Source organism: Heterocephalus glaber, unplaced genomic scaffold, assembly GCF_053883595.1.
Source record: "Heterocephalus glaber isolate CG9 unplaced genomic scaffold, H.glaber_assembly_v1.0 deba00001442, whole genome shotgun sequence".
Taxonomy (NCBI): Eukaryota; Metazoa; Chordata; class Mammalia; order Rodentia; family Bathyergidae; genus Heterocephalus; species Heterocephalus glaber.
This window is the reverse complement of record NW_028258296.1, coordinates 51,731,985-51,747,397: the sequence shown is the minus strand read 5'-3', so window position 1 is coordinate 51,747,397 and position 15,413 is coordinate 51,731,985. Positions and strand designations below refer to the sequence as shown.

Sequence of the window (15,413 nt, the reverse complement as noted above, 5' to 3'; positions counted from 1 at the left end):
TCAGGAAATAATTCCTTTTACAATAGCATCTAAAAAAATGAAATATCTTGGAATCAACCTAACAAAGGAAGCAAGAGACCTCTACACTGAAAATTACAGCATTCTGAAGAAGGAGATTGAAGAGGATATAAAAAAATGGAAAGATATCCCTTGTTCCTGGGTAGGAAGAACCGATATAGTGAAAATGGCCATACCTCCAAAACTCCAAATAGATTTAATGCAATGCCGATTGAAATTCCAACAATATACTTCACAGAACTAGAGAAAACAATCCAAAAATTCATTTGGAAGCAGAAGAAACCTAGAATAGCAAAAGCAATTCTAGGCAACAGGGACATGGCCAGGGGTATCACAATCCCCAACTTGAAACTATACTACAAAGCTACTGTGATAAAAACAGCATGATACTGGCACAGAAACAGACCCAAAGATCAGTGGAATAGATTAGAAGATGCAGAACAACTCCAGACATACTCAGCCACCTCATCTTTGACAAAGGAGTCAACCACCCTCATTGGAGGAAAGATAGCCTATTTAATAAATGGTGTTGGAAAAACTGGATTTCAACCTGCCAAAGATTAAAACTAGACCCATACCTCTCACCATGCACTAAACTAAGATCGAAGTGGATTAAAGATCTAAATATTAAGACAGAAACACTAAACTTGCTGGAAGATAAGTTAGGTAGAACTCTTGATGACATTAGCATAGGAAAAGACTTTATGAACAAATCTTCAGTAGCACAGGAGCTAGCACAAAGAATCAACAACTGGGATCTCATCTTATTAAAAAGCTTCTGCACTGCAAGAGAAACCACCAACAGAGCTAAGAGACAATCTACAATGTGGGAAGAAATTTTTAGCAGCTGTACCTCAGACAAAGATCTACTATCGAGAATATATAAAGAACTGAAAAAAATCAGACCCCCCCAAATTCAAAGACCCAATTCAAAAATGGGCATCTGAAATGAACAGACATTTCTCAAAGAAGTAAAAGCAGCAAATAAATATATGAAAAAATGTTCAACATCACTAGTCATTTGAGAGATGAAAATGAAAACAACACTGAGATTCCACCTTACCCCACAAAGAATGGCTGCTATCAAGAAATCAACGAATAACAAATATTGGCGGGAGTGTGGAGAGAAAGGAACCCTTCTCCATTGTTGGTGGGAATGTAGATTGGTGCAACCACTGTGGAAATCAGTATGGAGATACCTCAAAGAACTAGGACTACAGGTCCCATTTGACCCAGCTATTCCCCTACTGGGAATCTTCTCCAAAGAATTAAAAGAATCATACCACAGCGATATATATGCACCGATGTTTATAGTAGCACAGTTTGTAATAGCTAAAGCTTAGAAACAGCCCAAGTGCCCATCAACTGGAAACTGGATAAAGAAGATGTGGTTTTCTTATAAAATGGAGTACTACTTAGCCATAAATAATGAGAAACTAGAGACATTTATAGCTAAATGAATGCATATCGAGGCCATACTCTTAAGTGAAATAAATAGGACACACATGTGTAAATACTAAATAGTTTCTCTAGTGTGAGAAACTGAAAGTGTAAATAAGGATGAAAATGATTAAAATGAATAATCGATAATTTGAAATAGGAAAAGGTCCAAGGGTTTGGGGGTGGTGGCAGGGGAAGGAGAAAGGGAAGAAGGGAAACAAAAAATTATGAGAAAGAAAAAAAATGGAATCAAAGTCTGTGTAAAGAGGGAAGGGTGGAGGGGGTGAAGGGTGTACAGGTAACGGCAGAAAAAATAAGAACTAAGATACATCATGTTCAGGTACAAACACCCAATGATAAATGTAAATGTATTTTATACCCAAAATGTAGCAATAAATATATAAGTAAAAAAAGAATTTCTCTTTTGTAGGGTGCTGCTCAGATGTGCTCCCCATTTTGCATTGTTACATATTTGTGTCTTCTTTTTGACTTGATAGTTTGTTAGAATTCTTTACATATTCTGAATTTATACAGCTACACAACACATAGAAAACCTCTAGTTGTGGTAAAATATTCCACTTTGGGGCTTGAGTTTTCTTTCTCTTATGGGTACATTTTAATGAACACAAGTTGTTAAGTTTAATTAGTCAGTTTTTTCAATTTTTTAATGACAAGTGCTTTGGGTATCTTGTTAAATCTTTTCAGGTCTAGAATTTACAAAATTACTCTCCTATATTATCTGTTGGATGCTTTATTGTTTTTACTTTTCCATGTGATCTACAATCCATCTGGCATTGATTTTTAACTTTATTTTGAGTTATTAGAATTAAAATTGACATGTGATAATTATATATAATTATGGGATACGATGTGACATTTCAATACTGTATACAATAAGTAATGATCAGATCAAGGTAACAGGCATAGCCATAACATCTTAGGAACATTCAAAACTCTCTCTACTATCCATTTCAAAATGTACAATTGATTGTTGTCCATCATCATCCTACTGAGCTATAGAACATCAAAAGTTATTTTTCCTATCCAACTGCAACTGTGTATCTATTAACCATCTTCTTTCTATCCTTTCTTTCCCCCATCTTTCCCATATTCTGTTAATCACTATTCTACTCAACTTTTATGAAATCATCTTTTTAAAACTTCCACATTTAATGTCTTCAAGAGTTCTACCTAACCTCTGTTCCAGGCATTTGTGTTTCTATTTTAATATTTAGATCCTTAATCCATTTCAATTTTAGTTGAGTGCATGATGAGAGATATAGGTCCAGTTTTAATCTTTGGCAAGTTGAAACCCAATTTTTCCAGCACCATTTATTAAATAGGCTACCTTTCCTACAGTGAGGGTGTTTGGCTCCTTTGTCAAAGATGAGGGGGCTGAGTATGTCTGGAGTTGTTTCTGCATCTTCTAACCTGTTCCACTGGTCCTCAGGTCTGTTTCTTTGCCAGTACTATGCTGTTTTTATCACAGTAGCTTTGTAATATAGTTTCAAGTTGGGGATTGTGATATCCCCTGCCATGTCTCTGTTACCTAGAATTGCTTTTGCTATTCTGGGCCTCTTCTTGTTCCAAATGAATGTTTGGATTGTTTTCTCAAGGTCCATGAAGTATGCTGCTGGGATTTCAATTGGGATTGCACTGAATCTATATAGCAGTTTTGGAAGTATGGCCATTTTCACTATACTGATCCTTCCTCCTCAAGAGCAGGGGATATCTTTCCATTTTCTGATATCATCTTCAATCTCTCTTTTCAGAGTGCTATAGTTTTCAGAGAAGAGGTCTTTGATTTCTTTTGTTAGGTTGATTCCAAGGTATTTCAATTTTTTGGATGCTATTGTGAAAGGAATTATTTGCCCTATTTCTGTCTCAGTGGGTCTGTTGTTCATGTAGACGAAAGCTATTGATTTTTGTGTGTTGACCTTGTATCCAGCTACTCTACTGAATTTGGTTCTTAAGTCTAGAAGACTTTTGGTGGAGTTCTTGGGGTCTTCTATATAGAGTATCATGTCATCTGCAAATAATGACAATTTGACTTCTTCATTTCCTATTTTTATTCCTTTTATTTCTTTCTCTTGTCTAATTGCTGTGGCTAATGTCATATTTAAATGAGAACAAGCAGTATTTGTTGCTTTGTACCTGACTTATTTCACTTAACATAATGCCTTTCAGGCTCATATATGTTGGCTCAAATGTCAGGATTCCATTCTTATGACTGAATCATATTCTGTTGGGTATAGATGCTACATTTTCTTTATCCACTCATCTGTTGATTGATGACCTAAATTTCCATCAAGCTAGTCAAGTCCCCAAGGCTAATCAAGATGACATGTCTCCCAAATCCTTAGACAGAGAAGTGATGTACCAGATTTTAAAATATCAAAAAGAATTTATATATAATAAAATGTACACATACAGCACATATACACACACATACAAACAGTCATACTTATTTAACAAAAGCACGAAAAGGAAATCTTTTACAAAAAGAAAGAGATATGGTGGTGAAGGTGACTGTTTCTCAGAGAGAGCAGAAAAAAGAAATCTGAAGCACTGACTATTAAGAGAACTTGGGGATGTAATAATTGGTAGGTGAAGCAGACATCTGTTATTTTTCCAGTCTGGAGCAATATTATTCTTCTGAAAGCCTTTCTAGATAATATGTTTCATGAGCTCAGAGTCTTGTCTATCTTGTTCATCGCTCTATAGTCTCCAAATTTAATGCAATGCCTAGCACAAGAGAAGCATTTGATAAATATTAGTTGAATGAATGAGCAAATGAATGAAATGCTCCTAATGTCATAATTCAAATGGGAGCTACCATCTTTTCATAGACTGCCTGCACAGCCTTAATGATAATGATGATAACTTGTGCTATATGCTTACTATGTGCTAGACAAGATACTAAATGATTCACATTTATCATCTCATTTGTTCCTTGCATCCACCATATAAGGAAGGAGCAATTCTTACCCCCATGTTATAAATGCAGAATTCAAAGACATAGAAGTGTTTAGTAACTTGCACAGTCTGGTCCATGTGGGAGTTAGAATTTGAAACCAAATTGTTAGACCATAAAGCTTATGTTAATGTTTTCATTACAATCCCATAGTGGTTGATGTGAGCATGGCCTCCTAAGCCTCCAAGCTGAACCAGCATGATAGTAGCTAATAATTATTGATTGCTTACCGTGTAGTAGGTACTGAATAAAATTTTTTTATGCATTATCTCACTTAACCATGACATAAAACCTGAAGTAGATACCTACTACCTTCTTTTCGCAGATGAGGAAACTGAAATAAAAAGCTTAACAGGGCCTTGAGCATTCAGCCAGTAGGCAGGACAGTCAGTATGCAAATTCAAGAGGTTTGATTTCAGAACCCACACTTTCACCCACTCTGCTATCTGCCTCTCCTAGAACCCTTTATCCCTCACTTCAGAAAGGAGCACCTCAAATAAATGAAGCCAATCAGAGCCTTTCTCTAGAACTATGAACTTAAGCTATTCCTTTTTGGTGAGGAAGATGTGATGCTACGAGCCTGACAGCCATGACCCACATAGGGTGATACAGGCCATCTGCAGTAGAAAATGAAGCTGTTTGACAGAAGTTCAAGTGATAAAGGTGACTCTCAGTAGGTAGCCCTTTCACTTACCTCTCAGCTCTTCCTTTTGTCATGTGAACCTTCCAATGAATTATTTTCTGCTGCTCTCCTTTTTTCTTCTGCCTAATCTAGCTAGTTCAAACTGTTTTGTGTTTTGTTTTGCTTTTGCAGTGCTGGGGATGGAATTTGGAGCCTTGTACATCCTGTGCAGGTGCTCTAGAACTGAGCTGCCCCTGCAGCCATAAACGGGTTCTTGTTACTGGAGACCAGAACAGTCTTGGCTAATATGGAAGCCTATGGTGCTCTCTCAACATTTATGAAAAAGCATCACAGTACTCAGTGTTTATCCCATGCTGTATTTCCTGACTTTCCTTATGATATATGAATGAAGATGATGAGTTTTATAAAAGTGTTTTCTGTGCGTTTGTAAGTGAAAAAGTCAAATCTCATTTTGTCAAGGGCTGTAATATCTTGAATACATCTTTCCAGTGAACAGGATGGCCTGATATATACTCTTCTGAACTGTTTTGTTAACCTGCTTATCTAATATGTCAAACTGCAGACTCTTTGGTCATGAGCCCCAGACTCCATGCATAGATATTAAAGTTATATTTCTTCACTGGGTTTTGAGACTTACTTTCTCTACAGCTGTCTGAATCTCAGTTTCTGTATCTACAAAATGGAGGAAGAGAACTCCAAGGAACCTTTAGGATTCTTTTCAACTCTAAGCTTTGTGATTAAAACTAAGCCTAATATTAATTTAAAAAGTAATTGAAGGTCATTTTCTTCCTTGCTCACAATGTTGGCTTGAGTGAGGTTTTACCTTTCCAACGTAATTTTTCTTTTTTAGTTCACTTCTTCTATGTCTAGTGTCCTGTTTCTTCCAGAGTGTTCTGTAGGATGATACACTAGCCCTTGGCATGCTGCTCAAAAAAACAAAAAAGACTCAGTCAAAAACTATAGGCTCTGTCTCTATAGGAGATTCCAGGGCATGTTAGAAATTTTAAAACCTTGAGTGATTTTTTAGTAAAGAAACTTGTATACTTATTTTTCCTCAAAAATTTCCAAACATATTTAATCATGGAACACTTTCTGGCAAAACATACATTGATAACACATTTGAGAACTGCAGGCTTAACACCTTCCCTCTAGTTTGTACAATAGAATAGATGTCATAATTGCCTTTGTGTGAACTTACTTGAAACATAATGATGTTATCTTTCTGGTTACAGCTTTTTGAGAATTGAAAAGTGATTATTAGGAGATTATAATTTGATTCAATGACTAGTTACCAGCATATTACTTATTTTCCTAAACTCTAAATATCTACAAAGATTCCTTTCAGTTGACCAGAAGAGGGAAGCAGAGGACCTGAGATGCCATGTGAAACTCCTATAAGTGACTTGGGAACAAACCTCAGAAGATAAGGCAACAGGCCTAAAAACATGCCTTGGAAAGATTGTCTTTCAAGCAGAGTGATCCATTCACATTTCAGCCACCTCATCAGAATATGAAGCCCTATTGTTGGAATCCATCACTTGACACTATACATTTCCCAGGGTTTCCACAGGAACATGTTTCCTTCAGTGTGGGAAGCACCAAAAACCATCAGGAAAGAGCTGATGGAGACATCAGGAACCAGTGAAACAGTCATAAGAGGAGCAAACTTGGAGGTCACAGCAATAATCCCAAGAGCTGAAGCCTTGTTACAGCTCTGCATTTGTATTCTTTGATCCCTGTAAGCAGCCCCTGAAATTTCACCTGTCAAGACATTAGTCACAAGTGGCCTTAGAATGGCAGGTCTGTTATCACCTATGTTGTTCATTTTCCATAACATAGTATTTGGTGGACAAAAGGTTAGGCTTGGGCCAAATGTTTTCATCACAAAATCCTGTCCTGGCAGAGTATTGCCTGTGCCCATTGAGTCCACAAGGAGACATCAAGTTCAAAGGAGAGAGCTAGGCAAATGCATGCACTTTATGTTTTGCCCATAAACATTATTCTAGGTCACTGAAAACCTGGGGTAACCAGTGAAGAATTATTCCCGTTTAATCTAAATACAAAATTAAATATTAATAACAGCCCAAGTGGCCTTCTTAGCACTTTTCCTCCTAAGTTTATTGCACCTTCTCAGGCTTTTGTATTTTAACTTTCTGATAGCAAGAAAAGATGAACCCAAGGAAAAGCATGGCAAAGAAAGCACTGAGAAATGTGTTTCTCCTTACACCCTGGAGCAAAGGTGAGGTAAAAGCACTTTCTCAGCACACCAGAAGTATAAAACAGAAATTCCCAAGACATGAAAACCCATGAAAATGATGTGGCCAATAAAATACCTATGAACTTGACTGGTCCTCATTACTCGTTTTTATCACTCTTCCTTGGATGTGCGAGAGGGAATTATGAGAGAAGAAGGAGTGAGGTAAAGAAAATGGACTGAAGAACATAGAAGTCATCCTCTTATCCCTCCTCTGTCTCCTCCCACTTGCCTCTTCCATTTTATCTTTCTATTGTGTTACAATCCATCAGAACTCCTAAACGTAACCTTCAGAGTCACCGTGTTGAAGTACCAGCACCTATACTGTGTTCTGTTTCACTTTCTTCTACCTACGTTCTGGTGATTCTGTAAGGATAAGAGAGGTTTTGGTGTTACCTAATTGAGTCACCTTTCCCATTCCCACAGAGAACCTCACCTTCTTCAAGTGTCCTGACATGTCATTAGTTTGCCAAGAGATTTCTATTCAAGGTAGGAAAGAGCAGCAAATGAGAATCAGTATATGATATTAGTAGCTGAACCAAATTCCTGATAACTCTTAATTTCTGGTAAAAGATGAGTTTGTGTACATGGTTTAAGCCTCAGTGTCTCCCTTGGAGCTTTTACTTCTCTTCAAATTGGAATGTTAGGCATATTGGTGGATAGAAAGATCCAGATCCTAAGAGATCATGCACTATGTTGAGAAAAAGAAAAGAGATCTTGCATCTGCTTACCACAGAGAGATAAGAAGAACAAAGTGAAAGAGAAGAGCTTGGGCCTTGCATTTCAGTTCAGTGACCCTGCCCACTAGTAATGGGGTCCCAGTCAAAACTTTGGACTGTGACCAATCCATTTACAGATTTTCTTCCCTTGGGTAGGGGAAACTAAGGGAGATATGAACAGAGGCAAAATCTACCTTGTATATAGAAAAGAAATTTCCCACACAGTTTTTGTTTTGTTTTGTTTTGTTGGGTTGTTTTTTTTTTGGTACCGGGGATCAAACTTGGGTCCTTGCGCTTGCGCACCAGGCGGCGAAACCACTGAGCTAAATCCCCGGCCCTTCCACACAGTTTCTAATGTCTGAAAATAAGTCAGTACAGATTTTTAACTTCTAAGAAGGACAACATTTACTGAACATCTGTTACTACTTTCATTGTACTAGGTAAGTTTCTTCAGATTATCTGTTAAGTTTATTAGTTGCAAATAACAAAACAGTTTTGACTACTTGAAGTAGAAGAGGAATTTATTAAACGAACATCTGATAGCTAATAGACTGATAGACTGGGCAAACAAGTTTATATATTTTGTAGCCAAAACCAATTCCAAAAATCAAATTATCCTATATTTAGCTATTGTAGTTATTTCTTGATTGCAGTTAAAAGTTAATTTCAATAACTTTCTTGCTACCTGGAATGATAAGATAGTCTCAGTTTAGCTTGTACATTCCTTTTCTCAGGCCTAGAATCAGATGTGTTTCAAAGAAACTTTGGTTTATTTGAGTAGCAAATGGCATTTAGAAACTGTAACCTGGGCACTAGAGATCTCATTGTTACTGGGTTGGTCTTTTTTTCTAGGCCTTTCTAATGGATACACACAGTTTGTGCATTTACTTTATACATCCACCACATACATCATGAGCTTATATTGATAGTTGTTAACGTTTAAATATTCCCCAAAGGTTCATGTGTAGAAAGCTTGGTCCCTATGATGGCACTGCTGAGAGGTAATGGAACCTTTACTAAGTGGGGCTAGTGAAGGGTACATGGGTCACTGGAGTATGTTCTTGAAAGGGACTGTAGGACTGCAGCCCCTTTATTTTCTCTTTGCTCCCCAGCTTGGGATGTAAGTAGTTTTTCTCTCCCATGTGATTTTTGCCATTGCCACCTGGCACATTCACCAGAGGCCCAAAGAAATAGGTCTGCCTGATCATGAATTGGTACCTCCAAAACTTTGAGTCAGACTAAACCTTTTTTCTTTATAAGATAATTATATCAAGTATTTTGTTACAGTGATTGAAAACAGACTAATACAATAGTTTCTACTAAAATTCAGGACTAAAGACTTTGTACATAGTCTTATTGATCTTGCACCCATATTTCCTTTCTCCTATTTAAAACTTTCAATTCTCAATGAAACTGTTATAGAATGAATCGTGTTCACAAAATTTATATGCTGAAGCTTTAACCACAATGTGAACACAGCCTGACACATGAAGCAGTGGCTTAGTAGTCATGTGCTCGGTGTCCAATCTTCTTGCATTTAAAGCAGGAACTTTTTCCCTGATTGGACTTGGGGTTTCCCTTAGATGACTTGGGTGTTCTTGAAGCAATCAATTGATAGATTGTTTTTTACACCAGTTCTTGTCTATTGCACATATATATATTCCCTTCAGATTGTACTATTGTCTAAAATTTTTTTGTTTTGTTTTATTTTGGGTTTTTTTGGTACCGGGGATCGAACTCAGGTCCTTGCACTGCGAGGCAGGTGCTGGAACCACTGAGCTAAATCCCTGGCCCAACTATTGTCTAAAATTAAAGCTGCTTATCCTCCTATTGGTTGAGTCAGTTGACTTTCCTAAATAGGCAATGGTTTTGTCACTGGATTATTATGAGCTGATCTTCAGTGGGGACATTTTACCCCTTTGGGCTCTCTTTGTTTTCTAAATCAGAGATTGGCAAGGTTTTTCTGTAAAGGTCCAGGTAGTAAATATTGTAGGCTTTACAGGCCACATAGTTTCGGTCTCTTTTTCTTCCTCCTCCTTTTACTTAAAAAACAAAAACAAAAACAAAAAAACCTTTAAAACTGCAAAACTCATTCTTAACACCCAAGTCATAAACAAACAGGTCAGAAGCTCTATTTGACCGAAGGGTCTTAGCCTGCTGACCCCTCTTCTGGGTCCTGGAATTCATGTTTTCATCTATGGAGTGCCTTGGGGATTTCCTGGCTTCAAACCAGTTTTACATTAGCTTGTTGACTTGAGGATGCCTACTTCACCTGGGTAGTGTACATTTGGGCTCTGTACTCTTGAAAAGCAAAGGCTCAAGGTTTTAGTTTCTAAAGGAAAAGTTCTTCCTCTGATTCAAGTCCTAGGCAGATTCAATTTTTAAAAAGTCATTATTCTAGGGCTGGGTTATGTAGCTCAGTGGTTCCATTGCCTGCTTTGCAAGCTCAAGGTCCAGAGTTCAATCCCTGATACCAAAAAAAAAACCCCAAAACCAAAACCAAAACAAAAAGTCATTACTCTGGGCCACAGAATCAGTGTTTTTCATGCTTAGTTTACTGAGGCCAACCTTTAAGGTCCTTGTTTTATACAGGGATCTTAGATATAGACTGGCACTTTTTGCAGGCCCCAAACTGTATATATCTTATCTCCTAATGGAAAAAAAAGCCAAAGTCTAGAACTGATACTTTCACCTCAAAGCCTTAGTTATCATTGTAGCCCTTTTTAATTTTAAGTTTTTAAAGTCCCCACATTGTTTATGTATTACTTTTCTTTTTTTGGAGCCTAGTAGTTATTTTTATTGTATGCATTATATATCTTCTACCATTATTTCTTCATGATGAGTGGAACAAGTGATCTATATTAGCTCATTCTTCCAAGCTGCTAGAATAACTCATAATGCAAAAAAGTGTTGAATTTGAATGTGTATTGTCGGGATTGAACTTAGCACCTTGTGCATGCTACGCAATTGCTCTATCACTGAGCTACACACCCAACCCAAAAGTGTTGACTTTTATCAAAAGACTGTTCATCTATTATGCTTACAAGGTAGTTCTTGCCTACCAGAAAAAAATGTTATGCCATATTACATATATATACTTTTTTAAAAATTCTGAGTTTTTTTAATATCTGGAATGAATGTTTCTTGGTTTTGAAACATGAGTAGTTTGATACAAAGTGGACTGAACTTAATAGGTACATATCCTAGATGAAAAAATAAAAAGTGGGTAACTTTCTATATTTTTATATTTATATGTTTTAAAAAAATTCTTGATTAGATAATTATTTTCTATATTATTCTTCCAATAATTAAATTTTGGATTTATCAATACTGACTTTTTTGTTTTCTGCATTAATTTATTTTTGTTATCTTTATTATTTACTTTCTCCTTTTCAAAGAATTTTTAATCTTATTCTATATTTTTGAATGAATAATTTAGTTATTTTTACTATTTCTTCTGAGAAAATTTAGTTATCAACTTTTGCATTTGCTGCATCTAATTCTCTTTGAACCACAGCATAGGTTGTCTTTCTAGAATACTTTCTTTCCAGATTGTCATAAGGGAACTCTTCCTAATATTCAGATCTCAGCTTAAATGCCATCTCAGGGAGTTCTTTCCAGGGACAAGTACCACTCCCTCTCATATCCATCATTCTCAGTCACACCATTCTGTAGTTTCATTTTTGGTACCCGGGATCAAACTCATGACCTTGTGGTTGCCAGGCAGGTGCTCCACTGCCGAGCTACATCCCTGGCCCCTGTAGTATTTTTATTAAAAATGATCAAGTGTTTATTACACAAACTGCATAGAAATCTCATTTTCATTATTTTAAAAATAGTTTATATCTGTAATTTTTATTCTACCTTAATATAATAGTTATTATATTGAGTTATTGTATTATATATTATATTATATTTGGGAGTTTTTCTCTAGCTTAAAGTGGATTGCTTACTTATTTAACTTCTAGTTTTATTATTTTATCATATGATAAAATGGCTTACATAAATTTATGCTTTGAAATATTGAGTTTATTTTTGTGACTTATATTTTAAATTCCACAGACTCTTAAAGGGATAGCATATTTTCTCTTTATAATGAAAAATTTTATGATTTAGAATTTCTATACTTCTTGACCATTTTTATTTATTTACATTGTCAAAGGCTGAGGTATTTATATTTTAGCCATCCATAAATATTGTGTTTCAAGCACAATATTGTGTTTCCTCTTATGTTTCCAGCATACTTTGTTATTGTCCTACAAATGTTCTAGCTGTTAGGTGTTTACTCTGGATTGGACCTTTGTTCAGTATAAAATGTTTCTCTTTGACCCTTTCAAAGCTTTTTGTCATGAATTCTATTTGTCTGAAATAAGCTATCCCAGGTCTTTTTTTGTTTGAGTTTGTCTCAGGGGACAATTTGGAAACCTCTGGCCAGGTTCTGATGGTTCCAGGATCCTCTTTAGCCCCTTTCCTGATGTGTACAAATGGATGAAATGATAACCCAAAGGTCAGCTGACTATGAAGGACAATTTAATGTACTATATGTTTCTTTATAGTAAAAGGGGGGAATATATTGGTGAATCCCCCAGGAGTGTTAAAATGATAACCTTATTGGAGTCAGAAATTACATCCTGTCAATCAGCTTAGGAATGTCCTACAGCTTCCAGACATCAAGTTCCTCGAAACTGGTTGCATTTTGGATTCATCTTGGACTGTGTAATTGGCTTATTTTTGCAAATGTCCCTAGTACTATGACTTGAGGCACCCAGACAGGTTCCTAAATATACCTAAGGGAGAAGGGTAAAGTCAAGGTACAATAAAGCCTAGATGCTCTGGCAGAAAGTTCTGTTTCCCTGACAGTCTCTTTTATTAACATGGTTGGAGACATCTGTGGTAGCTAATTTTATATGTCACCTTGAGTGGGCTAAGAGATTTCTCAGTAGCTGGTAGAAATGTTATTTCTGGGTATGTCTGTGAAGGTGCTCCTGGAAAAGATTAGCATTTCAATCAGTAGTCTCACTAAAGATCTTCTCTAACCAGTGTGGATGGCATCATACAATCTGTTGAGGGCCTGAACAGAATAAAAAGGCAAAGGAAAGGTAATTTCCGCGACTAGAGCTAGAAGACTCATTTTATGCCTTCCAACATTCATAACCCTAGTTTTTGAATCTTCAAACTTGGAATGGGACTTGAATGGTGTTTTCCTTGATCCTTGGGCCTCTGGAGTTAAAACTGGAACTATACCATTGGCTTTCCTGAACCTCTAGCCTACAGACAGCAGATTATGGGATTTAGTCTCTGTAGTATGAAGGGTTGGCTCACACAACTACAGATCTATCTATCTATTTTATTGTTTTTTTGTCTCTGGAGAACTACCATAATGTTCATTCTTACCTAATCATAGATCTGGTACCATGGTGTAGGAGTAGAAGATGCCTGAAAAAGGTCATGATGCTCTTGTGGTGAGGCAGAGTTCCAAGAAGTTATACTCCATGAAACAAATTAAGAATGATTTTCAGGCTTGATATCTCAGCATCTGGTCATGGTGGCAAAATAAGAAGTAAAGCAATAGTGTCAAAGCAAAGTCTCGGCTGAGTGGCAGGAAACACAGGAGTCTACCTCTGTCTCTGACTTGTCATATGTTAATTTTCATGATGTGAACAATGTGCACAAGTAGAGCACCTCACTACTCAAGACTTCTGCAAGTGAATGAGAACATGTGCTACTTTGTGAAAGTTTGGGAGCTGCATGAAAAATACTGTTTTACAAAACAAAACAGTGTAACTCAGCTGCAATAAAAAAACTATGATAGCACCCTGCTGCCCCTTCAGTGCTTCCACAAATGAACTTCTGCTGCTTCCACTACAAAGTTCCTCCTCATCCAGGGCAGCGCCCATCTTGTTAGGGTGGGGCACATCTACTGACTGATTGGTAAAGGGTTTGGAGGCCTTGCCATTGTTAGGGATACATAATACCAGTAGTAACAGAACATTTTCTCCCAGCCCTGAAAACATCCCTAGAAATGTAAGAGGGAGAGAGAGAAAAGAGAGATTACAATGGTTTTTCATAATAAAATGAATCTCTTCCAAACACCATGTACTAACAGGTTGGTCACTATCGGGAGGTGGTGCAACTTTGATGAGGTAGAGCCTAGTTGGAGGCATTAGAACACGGTGGGCGTGCCCTTGAAGAGTATCTGGCAAACCTGACCATTCTTCTCCTCTGTTCCTGACCACAATGAAGTGAGGAACTTTCTTCCCACTGTGTTCTCTCAATGTTCTGTCCAGAAACAACAGAAAAGGGGCCATGGGCTGTAACTGCTGAAAAAGTGAGCCAAAATAAATCTTTCCTCCCTATAAATTGATTTACTCAGGTATTTTGCCATAGTATACACACACACCCACACACATGAGAGAGAGAGAGAGACAGAGAGAGAGTTCTACTACTGAATAAGCATTAAACCAGAATGTGACCCACATCACATGCAAACCACTAAAAGACTGGAAAGACAAGGAATCTTATTTCCATATATAGTCAAGCAAATCCAACCCATTAGATATATGTTTTCAAGATCAATAATGACTGGTAATCAAGAAAGAAGATTTTTTGTTTCAACATAGTCTATCCTAATTTTGTCATGGTAATTAGGGAGGCCAGCTGTGTTGGCTTTCTTTGTTTGTTTTTTAAAAATTTTATTTCATTGGTACATTTTAGGTGTACAGTATAATAACATTCATCATTGGAAATTTGCACCTTTACATAATCTCTCTTGGTTCTTATTTTTCCTCCTTACCCTGCCCTCCCTTCAACCCCTCCAGCCCTCCCTATTTACACAGAATTTGTCTCCATTTTCACCTTTTTTCATACTAATTCCATTCCCTTCTTTCCTTTCCCCTACCCCTCCCACTTCCCCTGCCCCTTTGCACCTTTTCTTCCTATTTCACATTATCTATCATACTTTTAGTTCTTCTTTACAATTTTAGTTTGTCACACTACAGAAACTATTTGGTATTTACACGTGTGTCCTGTTTATTTCATTTAAGAGTATCGCCTCAATGTGCATCGATTTACCTATAAGGGTCTCTAATTTCTCATTTTTTTACGGCTGAGTAGTACTCCATTTTATAAAAAAACCACACTTTCTTTTTTTTTTTTTTGGTACTGGGGATTGAACTCAGGTCTTTGAGCTTGCGCAGCAGGCGGCAAAACCACTGAGCTAAATCCCCGGCCCATTGTCACACTTTCTTTATCCAGTCACCAGTTGATGGGCAATTGGGCTGCTTCCAAGTTTTAGCTATTACAGACTGTGCTGGAATGAACATGGGTGCACATATATCACTGTGGTATGATTCTTTTAATTCTTTG

The 15,413-nt window shown here is 36.9% G+C and overlaps 1 long non-coding RNA gene across 1 annotated transcript; it reads right to left on the bottom strand.

The window, feature by feature from the left end:
• Nucleotides 1–3,712: 3,712 nt before the first annotated feature.
• LOC110350994 (uncharacterized) lies at nt 3,713–13,715 on the bottom strand. Its single transcript, XR_002397985.2, has 3 exons — nt 13,443–13,715; nt 5,899–5,998; nt 3,713–4,203 (listed from the first exon to the last, which is right to left on the bottom strand). It is a non-coding gene; the product is annotated as an uncharacterized LOC110350994 (long non-coding RNA).
• Between the last annotated feature and the right edge of the window lie 1,698 nt (nt 13,716–15,413).